Source organism: Heloderma suspectum, chromosome 4 (genome assembly GCF_057233095.1).
Source record: "Heloderma suspectum isolate Gila_16-S chromosome 4, 16-S_ref, whole genome shotgun sequence".
Lineage (NCBI taxonomy): Eukaryota > Metazoa > Chordata > Lepidosauria > Squamata > Helodermatidae > Heloderma > Heloderma suspectum.
Window position 1 is genome coordinate 41603899 of NC_139461.1, and position 11110 is coordinate 41615008.

The 11110-nt window shown below is 43.7% G+C and overlaps 1 protein-coding gene across 1 annotated transcript in view; it reads right to left on the bottom strand.

Moving 5' to 3' along the window:
- The window catches only part of MATN2 (matrilin 2), a 78374-nt gene extending 72594 nt beyond the window's left edge, over nucleotides 1-5780 (bottom strand). The window contains exon 1 of the mRNA XM_084849061.1: nucleotides 5603-5780. The gene's annotated coding sequence lies outside the window, so the exon portion shown is untranslated. The remainder of the gene's footprint in view (nucleotides 1-5602) is intronic.
- Nucleotides 5781-11110: the final 5330 nt, after the last annotated feature.

Below are 11110 nucleotides of genomic sequence, written 5' to 3' on the forward strand. Positions count from 1 at the left end.
TGCCAGATGACTGGAGGAGGGCTAGTGTTGTCCCTATCTTCAAAAAGGGCAAAAAGGAGGAACCTCGGAACTACAGACCAGTCAGTCTGACATCAATCCCTGGGAAAATTCTGGAGCAGATTATAAGGCAATCTGTCTATAAGCACCTTGAAAATAATGCAGTGATTACTCGAAGCCAACATGGATTTGTCAAGGACAAATCCTGCCAGATGAATCTGATCTCATTTTTGATCAGGTAACCTTCCTTGTGGACTGTGGGAATGCTGTGGACATCATATACCTCGACTTCAGCAAAGCTTTCAACAAAGTGCCCCATGATATCCTGATGAGCAAACTACCTCAAAGTGGGCTAGATGAAACAATGATCAGGTGGATTCACGGTTGGCTACAGAACTGGACTCAAAGACTGCTTATCAATGGGATCTTCTCAAACTGGGGAGAGGTAATGAGCGGGGTACCGCAGGGCTCAGTCCTGGGCCCAGTGCTCTTCAACATTTTTATTAATGACTTGGAGGAGGTGGTGCAGGGAATGCTGATCAAATTTGCAGATGACACCAAATTGGGCAGGATAGCTAATACCCTGGAAGACAGAAACAAAATTCAAAGTGATCTTGCTAGGCTGGAGCTCTGGGCAGAAAACAACAGAATGACATTTAATAGGGATAAATGCCAAGTTCTGCACCTAGAAAAAGAAACAAATTCACAGTTACAAGATGGGAGATACTTGGCTCAACAATACTACAAGTGAGAAGGATCTTGGAATTGTTGTAGATCATAAGCTGAATATGAGCCAACAATGTGATTTGTCTGCAAAAAAGGCAAATGCTATTTTGGGCTGCATTAATAGAAGTGTAGCTTCCAAATCACGTGAAGTACTAGTTCCCCTCTACTCAGTACTAGTTAGGCCTTATCTTGAGTACTGTGTCCAGTTCTGGGCACCACACTTTAAGAAGGATGCAGACAAACTGGAGAGGATTCAGAGGAAAGCAACGGAGATGATCAGGGGACTGGAAACAAAGGGCATTTCTACACCAGCCTAAAATCCTGCATTTTAAACAGGGCTTTCTGCTTCCGTTTTAAATGCAGGATCACAACAACTCCCTTTTTCACCCACTGCCTTTCCCCCCTCCCCTTTCCCCCTCCTTCTCCCTGTATCTGAGTCTTCCATTATCTTTCATTGATCTCACTCCTCTTCTTGCCACTTTAACTCTTTTCACGGAGGAAACTGAAGTGGAACACAAGTGGGGTAATTTGATAGTTCATTATCTGCGATCTACTTAAAAATGGAACAAAGGGCATTTCGTGCATGAGGGTCACGGCAGGGTGACAGCGCAAACTTCCGTGAAGGAGCAATCTCAATTACAGGATAAAAGCTCCGTGTGATGAAGCCCAAAGCCCTATGAGGAGAGACTGAAAGAACTGGGCATGTTTAGCCTTGAAAAGAGAAGACTGAGGGGAGATATGATAGCGATTTTCAAGTACTTGAAAGGTTGTCACAGAGAGGAAGGCCACGATCTCTTCTCGATCATCCCAGAATGCAGGACACGGAATAATGGGCTCAAGTGACAGGAAGCCAGGTTCTGGCTGAACATCAGGAAAAACTTCCTGACTGTTACAGCAATACGACAATGGAACCGATTACCTAGGGAGTTAGTGGGCTCTCCCACACTGGAGGCGTTCAAGATGAAGCTGGACAGCCACTTGTCAGGGATGCTTTGACTTGGATTCCTGCATTGAGCAGGGGGTTGGACTTGATGGTCTTATAGGCCTTTTCCAACCCTACTATTCTTTGATTCTAGTTCTAGTGGAGAGGCAAGTTTTTAAACAGGCAAGTACAGATATAAAACAAAGAAAATGTACACATAAAGCTTAGTAAGCAGCCTAATGGTTCATGGGCTGCAGTGCTTATTTATTTACTTATATCGACTTAGATCTTACTCTCTGTCTTTCCTCTGCTTCAAAGCACCGCTCCCTGTTGGTGCTTTTCAAAGAAGATGCCATTGGGGCTTTCTTAAACATGGATTCAGTTTAATGAGCTGTTTACCCCATAGTCTGTACTATCCTAATGGCTCAAGACAGGTAATATCGATTTAAAAATTACACATAAACCAGCCAAATTAAAATAAATGTTAAATGGCTTAAACTCAACAGTCCTTCAAAATCCTTGAGCACAATCGCTGGAAAAGTTCTTTATTTATTTATTTATTAAATTTATTAATCGCCCATCTGACTGGTCACCCAGCCACTCTGGGCGATGTACAACCCACCATAAAACAATTTAAAACAATAAAATTTTACCATAAAAAAATTTTTTTTAAATACCCTAACCCACCCCAAATGCCTGCCTGAACAACAACGTTTTTAATGCACGACGGAAGCTCATTAAAGAGGGGGCATGACGGAGTTCCCTAGGGAGGGAGTTCCACAGAGTGGGGGCCACCACAGAGAAGGCCCTCTCCCTCGTCCCCACCAGTCTAGCTGTCCTGGCTGATGGGACAGAGAGAAGGCCATCTGAGGCTGATCTTGTTAAGCGGCCTGTCTGGTGTTGCTGGAGGCGCTCCTTAAGATAGGCTGGGCCGGAACCATATAGGGTTTTAAAGGTCAAAACCAACACCTTGAATTTGGCCTGGAAAACAACTGGTAACCAGTGCAACTCCTTCAGCACTGGAGTGATGTGATCTCGCCGGTGGCTGCCTTTAATCAGGCGAGCCGCCGCGTTCTGTACCAGCTGCAGCTTCCGAACCGTCTTCAAGGGTAACCCCACGTAGAGCGCATTACAGTAGTCTAAACGAGAGGAGACCAGGGCATGTACTACCGATGGGAGCAGATGGTCGGGAAGGAAGGGGCGCAGCCGCCGTATCAGATGGAGTTGATACAGCGCTGTCCGGCTCACAGCTGACACCTGAGCCTCCATGGACAGCTGGGAGTCCAAAATGACCCCCAGGCTGCAGACCTGGTCTTTCAAGGGTAGCCGTACCCCATTCAACACCAGGTCAACATCCCCCAGCCTCCTCTTGTCTCCCACCAAAAGTACCTCAGTCTTGTCAGGGTTGAGCTTCAGCTTATTCCTCCCCATCCAGCCACTCACCGTCTCCAGACATTTGGACAGGGATTCTACGGCCAACCTTGGTGAAGATTTGAATGAGAGGTAGAGCTGCGTGTCATCCGCATATTGATGACACTGCACCCCAAACCTCCTGATGATAGCCCCCAGTGGCTTCACATAGATGTTAAATAGCATCGGGGAGAGGATGGAACCCTGTGGCACCCCACAAGTAAGTGGCCACGGGTCCGAAACCTCCTCTCCCAGTGCTACCCTCTGGTACCTGCCGGAGAGGAAGGACCGGAACCACCGCAATACAGTGTCTCCAATGCCAAGCCCCATTATTGTGCTCCTGTAGCTCCCATTAAAAGGTACAAGAGGGAGAACTTTTAAAGGTTTATTTATTTATTATATTTATACACCATCTTTTCCATTATGAACTCATGGTAGCATACATAGTGTTCCCAAGCAGTCTCCTGTCTATGCACTGACCCGACACAGACCTGCTTAGCTTCAAGGCATGCAATGGTATCAATGAATAAACATAAGAAAAAAGTTAAAAGTGAGAATGGTTGAGTTGCTGTCTACCTGTGATATCATGGACACTCTAAAAATTACTCCAAATAACAGAAGTACTAGCTAGTGGAAAATAACATTTGGAAAAATGAGAGTTTTCATTAACAGAAGCATAACAGTGAGGAAAGATATCTGCATCACCCACAACCAAATGATAAAAGTGTTTCCTTGAGAAAAGATGTTTGGTTCCCTACAACAATCAAGTGATGGGTGCACTTTTTTCTGCTAAAGTACAGTAGCCTGGAAAGAGTTTTTCTCATTTACCCCAAGCAAAAGCTGCAATGTTGTATGCCAATGGTCAATCCACACTGAGAACACTAGAAGTCATATTCCTCTTAAATTGCATCTGGAACCACTGGGATCTCTACAGATAATACTTGCCAGCATACTAAAGAGAACCATGAAAGGCATATAGTGATAATTGAAACAGTAATCCCATAGTTTGGTCAATTCTGCATAATTTCCACTGGATGTGGGGAAGCCGGATTTACCGTGGAAGAGTTTTGTAATGACAACATTAACTGCCTTGTTAGGAAGTTAGAGTCAACTGCTCCACAGACAAAAGATCTTTTCATAAAAGTTTCTTTGGGGACAGATTCATCTCATCTCTTTGAGTTGAATCTGTGATGGACATCAGAGTTTCCATAAAATATGTAAGATTAATAGTACCATGGGATTGGCAGAGTCAGGTTATTGTTTGATGTGGTACAATAAATTTCATTTCTGAAAATTTGGCACTCATGGGATTGGGACTGCTGTGTTGCATTAACCACCAAACGTCAGCATTGAAGCTCAAAGACAAACTTTTTAAAGCACATCCATGTGGAAACATTACATGTGGAATGTAATCTCCCATTTCCTACATGTATCTGTGATCAGAATCATAGATTCCTGTAGTGTAGTATTCAGTGCTAAAACTGTATGGATTATTAATCTCCAGTGCAACATTTCCACATGCATGTGCCCACATGATCCCATTAAGAGATCCAGCCATGAGCTTTGAGTATTACTTTGGAAATGGCACCTCATGAACACACAAGCTTTGTCTCCTCAGGGGCACTTTCATCTGTTATTTTATGTGTTCCAAAACGAATTGCTGGCATTAAAAAGAGGTGTCAACTGAGCCCTGGTACTAATTAACCCTTTTTACTAGACAACGCAGCAAAAATTGATGCCCCCGTCTGCACTCCCTGTAGTTGACAAAATGGGACATGATGTATATTATTGGTGAATAAACTATTTAAAGGGGTGGCAAAGACTCCTTTAAACAGGGGTTATTAGGCTTTAACCCCTGCTATAAGGAATCTTAATTTAGTTGACTGAAAGCTGCAGGAGTGAATGGGGTAGTGGGAAATATCTGAGGGAACGGCTACCCCTCACTACCCTGTGAGGTCAGCCCTGCAAGAATTATCTTTGGGGAGAAGGTGACAAGGTAATTCATACAAGGGGTAGCAAGGGGTAGTGGGCGCTTCCCCCCCCCCACACACACACACAATATTTCCCACTACCCCATTAACTCCCTCAGCATTCAGTCACCTATATTAATATTCCATATAGCAGGAGTTAAAGCTTTGCTTTCCTATGTTGCGCCCCCAAACTTGTTTTTCTTCCTCCTTACATCACCTCATGCCTCCCGAGAAGGCCCGTACAAAACCACTTTTACGGGAGGGCGCGCTCGCTCCTCGGCCCCATAAAACGTTTTCCCCTTCAACTTGGGATTCGTTTTAGAGCCTGGGCTTTGAAGGACCAGCGTTACCCTCTTGTGTGCGTGTGAGGCAGCCTTGGACGGCTCCGTCACGGGCAGAGCGCCGCTTCTAGCAGGGAGAGAGGGAGGTCTGAGGGAAGACAGGCAGAAATTTTGACAGGCGGTAAGCCTTCTCCGAGCGTCTCCTCCTGCCCAAAACGCACAAAGCCCCGAGGCGAGGAGCCACCTCAGGTCCCGGACAGGGCTCGTTGGCGCCAAAAAATAAACGCGCCCCTTACCTGCCGCGCACGCGTTTCTTCTCCCCTCCGAGATGCAGCGGCGGCCTGAACGCCCTGCGAGGCGAAGAGCAAAAGGCGGCGCTGCGCGGCACGAAGAGCGGCGCCCTCCTGGCAGGGCTGCGCGGCCGCGAGGGGGGGGGGGGCAGCGGCGCGCAAGTCGCCTCCCAGTCCCGTCCCTGAGAGGGCGCTGAGCGCTGGGAGGCCGGGAAGGGGAGGAGACGGCTGAAGAGCCCGGCCCTGCCGCCGCCTGCGCCGAGGCTGTGGGGAAGGGCAGCCTGTCAGGACAGATAAAAGGAAGGACTTCTTCACACAGCGCATAGTTAAACTATGGAATTGGCTACCACAGGAGGTAGTGATGGCCACCAACTTGGTTGGCTTTTAAAGGGGGTTAGACACATTCCTGGAAGAGAAGGCTATCAATGGCTAGTAGTCCTGATGGCCAGGTGCTGCCTCCAGTACCAGAGGCAACGTGCCTGGGTACATCAGATACTGGGGAACGTGGGTGGGAGGGTGCTCTTGCACTCGTGTCCTGCTTGCGATTTCCTGGTTGACAGCTGGTTGGCCGCTGTGTGAACAGAATGCTGGATTAGATGGACCCTTGGTCTGTTCCAGCATAGCTCTTCTTATGCTCTTATGTTTGTGGCGGGGTGCCCTGGAAACCAGTTCTTGAGAGGGAGACGGATTAGGGGAGACGGCTTCAAAGTTTACTCTGCTTTGTAGACTAGTATTGCAGAGAAGGGAGAATCCACCTCCCCTCTATTAGCACTTTGAAAAATCCTCCCCAGGGAATCACAATTCTGATTTCCAATTCTTGTAGACTCTAAAAAAGAAGCCGCACTCAAGACCAGCGCATTTGAAATGTATCTTTATTTTGTATGCCATTTTAGTTAGTCTTATAGTAAGCATGTTAGTTGGCATCTGATTGAGTCTGGGGTGGTGAGGTGGGGGAGACAGTTCCCCGCATATAACTGTGTTGCAAGGGTCAGTATTCTTTTACTTATGTATTTTATTTAAAACTATGTCCTCCTTCTTTCCAAAAAAGAACCCAAGGCAGCTTACAGCAATAACATATCAAATATAAAAAGAAAACCACAACATTAATTAAACCTCCATCATAAACAGCTAGAAATTTAAGCAAGCAGTAAAGGCAATGTATAAGACCCCAAAACAAGATGAAAATAAACAAAAACAGCATTGACATACAGACAGACATAACCCTTTCTGAACAAAAGACCTTCTTAAATAACCAGATTTTATACTGGCACCTTAATGTATACAGTGTCTGTTCTCATTGGATCTCAACTGGAAGAGCATTCCACAAAAGGGGGGCGGTTACCACCCAAAAAGCCCTGCTCCTCATTGCTGCCCACCACACCTCAGCTAGCCAAGGTATCTGGAGTAAGGCCTCAGATGTTGAGCAAGGCATGTGGAAAGGAACATATGTAAGCAGGTGGTCTTTAGGGTACCCAGGTCACAAGATGTTAACAGGGTTAAATAAAAGGGATTGTATTGCTTCTGATTCTGTCACCTATAACATCTGTTTGTGGATTCTCTGATTGTCTTGAAGTTGTAATGAAAACAGAATATAACATTACCTTATTGATTTGTTTCAAAAGATATAAAATACTGAAAAATACATAAAAAAACTTTTTTTAAAAAACTTTTTTAAAAAAACTTCAAACACTCATGGGGTGAGGAATCCAATCTTAGCCTTGCATGGTTCTAGAGCAGCACCATAAGTCATTTCACTTCTGGAAAATTGTTGAAAACACAGTTTCCCTTTCTTACCACAAACAATAGCGAGCCTAGGCATAAGTGGTGTCCCCTCACACTTACTCTGAGGTGTAAATGGCTGCATGATTATCCCCTTCTCTTTTCCTTTCCCCCACCCCATCTGCTCTCTTGCCAAACAAACTCTTCAGCTTTTCCTTTCCACTTCTATAAAGGCATTGCCAGAGGAGGGAAGTAGCTCACAATCTGTGTAGACTTGAATGGTTAAATTCTTTAGCCTAGGGTAGGGCTACATTTTTCCTAGTTAAGCTGCTGGGAGTGCTCCTGGCAATGATGTTCAGCAATTAGTTCTACTCCTTCCTCAGCTAGTGGGTTCCCATCCCATCAGGTAATGGGTCCATACAATGACATAGAGGCTGCTGAGCCCCCCACTCCCCAATCTTCAGGAAAAGTAGTTGCACACAATTCTCTTGCACCCTTTTTGGCCTGGCCAGTACTAATTTCTGAGCAAATTGCTCAGGGAACAGCGCTGACCAAGCCAGAAACAGTACAAAGAGGCACTGCTTCTTACTTGGCAAACGTTCCCAGCTTTGAGTGAGCAATGAAAGGTCACTACTCTCATTTCTGCTTGGAGGAGCACTTGCCAATTGAGAAGTGGTATCCAGACCAACATGGTATGAGAAGAGCGATGGAGAAATCTGCAAATTTTCCCATTCTGCCTTTGCCTTGCTTCCTCAATCCTCAACTTTTCTGCGGCCGTGTTTGCATACTGGGCCCAGAGGGTGGAGGAGAGAAGTTGTCTTTGCTACTGTTTTTCTGGGCAGGAGGGCTGCCTCATCAAGGAAAACAGCTCCTGTCTGTGGAAACTGATCTTGTGCAACATCCAGACTACAAGAAACTAATCAGCAAGTATGAGCATCATTCCACCTTTTCCTCCTCATAGTTTCTGAGCCTGATACAGTTTTAGAATGCCTAGGGCCAGCTCTAATGTCTTTCCAAAAGCAAAGATAGCCATGCTGGGCATAAGCAAAATTCCAAATTTCATATTAGCAAAATATCTTTATTAGGCCAACCAAAAGATCACAAAAATGTGCAGGCTTTCAAGATCTCCAGATCTCTTCATTAGGCAAGATGTTACAAAAAGCAGGTCAGGGAGAAGAGAGCCGCTAGGGCTGCTGAAGAAAGGCAGATACATTTTTGAAAATGGGTGCAGCTCCAGGTGAAACCTGAAACTATCACATCACCTGCTAGAGCCTTAATTGAATGTCTGCAGACCCTACCGCATTCCATCTCAAGATTGTGATCATGCAGATACCACAAGTTCTACATCAAGTCAGGATTTATATATTTTTTGCTCTCCCCGTCATTCTGCTTTTTGTAACATCTTGCTTGCTGAAGAGATCTTGAAAGCTTGCACGTTTTTGTGATCTTTCAATTGGTCTAATAAAAAGTATTACACTAACATGGATCTTGGAATTTCCCTTTTAAGCAAATCCACCACATGCAGTTTTGTAAACTGGAAATACCATTCATCCCCATATGAAAATACCTCCAAAGCAGGTTAAAGCAAATAGTTCTTACTGAATTAATGGGATATTTCCAAATGCCAGACATGGTGAAGTGCATCTGCAGATCCTTGGGGGACTAGAGTAAAACAGCACTGCAGGAAATATCTTGTTCTTTTCAAAAGTAGAGCAGATGGAGCTAACAATCATGTTTTTTATAACCAGATGATATTCAGCCATAATTCTTTGGCCATTTTTCCAAGAGAAATTTAGATTGTTTCCACAAATTAGACTTAAATCAGTTTTTTACTTTTCTTGCGTCTGTAATTCAGATGAAAAACCTACAGTGTTTATAATATATATTCAATTGTTTAAAAGCTCAGTTAGGGTCCCTATAATACAGGGGTGGGGAACCTCAGGCCCAGAGGCCAAATCCAGCCCTCTGGGGTTCCCCAAATAGTCTTGTCCCCTTCCCCTGGCCCCACCTTCCCCCAACCACAGATAATTTGGTGGTTCCCTGGCTTATGTGGAGATTTTTCCCCCACTCCAAAAGGTTGAAATACCTCCTAAGGCTTACTTACTGGCAGTAAGAGCTTTAAGCTACAATGTAGTGTTATTTTTAGTACTTTGGGCCACACACCTTTGCCCCTCCCCTTTTCTTTTGGCCCCACCCACCACTGGAATGTGGCCCTCAAGAACTTCTACGAAATTGAATTCGGCCCCCAGGCTGACAGAGGTTCCCCACCCCTGCTATAATGCATTAGCAGTATTCATACATTGGAGGTGCACATAGGTTAAGAGAATAATTTCTGGATCTCATGGGACAACCAGGTTGTGCGGATAGATTGTAGTACCAACTGTGTCAATGCTGTGCAAAACACACATAGATACCAATGTACCTTTCTTAAACTGGAAGACAGAGAGACAAAAGCTGTCCCTACTAGAAAGAGGCCAGACCTGTAATTTTGTATTACAAATATCTGCCTCAACTCCTGAGCATGGATCAAATGGACCTGTGCTTTCCCCATGCATGCACTCCGATGATCTCTGACTAGAATTTCTAATCAGAAGTACTGTTTATAATTTTGTATCTGATACATATGTTTTTTGGAAAAGAAGGAAAGTACCCATTTGGGGTATATATAATGAACTGTATGCCTGGCACTATCAGGATGCAGGACCATAATAATCATAAATGGGCAATGCAGCCTCATTACAGTAAGTTTATACCTATTGCATTTGATGAGATGGAGCATCTTTGATTTATTTGCTACAGTGCTTTCAAAAGACATTGTGTACCTTAAGATCTCATTAATGTTTCTTAGAACTGCAGAAGTTTCATATTTGTTTAAAAATATATATACCTGCACCCTTATTTTCTAAGTATCTTCTTCTCCTGGAAGGTAATACATTTAAGAACTTCAGGCTGCAGTCATATTCAAGGTATACACATTTACCTGGGAGTAAGTCCCATTGATTATGCTGTTAAAAGATGTGCCTGGGAAATGTTGGTTTCCAGAAATAATGGACTGGAGTTCTTGGGACAATTTACAAATGTGTGAAGGATCCCTCACTAAAAGATTCCCACCACTGCCTATCATTGTTTGATATGCTAGTTTAAATAATTTTTATCTTAAGTGAAAAAAGAAGCAAACTTGGTTTGTGGGTAAGGTCATGATCTACTTTTGATCCTGCATCTTCTTATTTTGTTTCTCATTTTATCTGAAGAAGACTTCTGCCAAAACCTGACATTTTTCATCCAATAAAGGCTGATAAAATAAATGGCATCATCTTTCCTATTACTTTTTCTCTCATATTGTGTGCTCAGCTGTGATTGTAATCAGAAAAGCTTTTTGCAATGAATGGAGGTATGTGGAAAACTCATTCTGAGCAAGGTGGACTTGCTCAGAGCAATGACTTTATCCTACAATCACAACAAGTGCAAGCTATAAATAAGAACATATAAAAAAAACATGATTGCAGGATCTGGTAGTAAGTGAATTCTGTAGAATAAAACGTATTAAAAATGATGATACCAATTGTCAGTAGATTTTACGGCCAAGAAGAAAATATTTTCTAGTCCTACCAATATAACTGATAAAATAATGAATCCGATTTAAAAACACACACAAAGTAAGTGTATTCTGTTTTATTATTACTACTATCATTGTTGAATTATCACTTAGAAGAGCTACCAAGGTGCTGTGTAAAATAAATACAAAGGGTATTTTCATGTTTTGTGCATATGCTTTGTTGTTGGTCACCATCATGT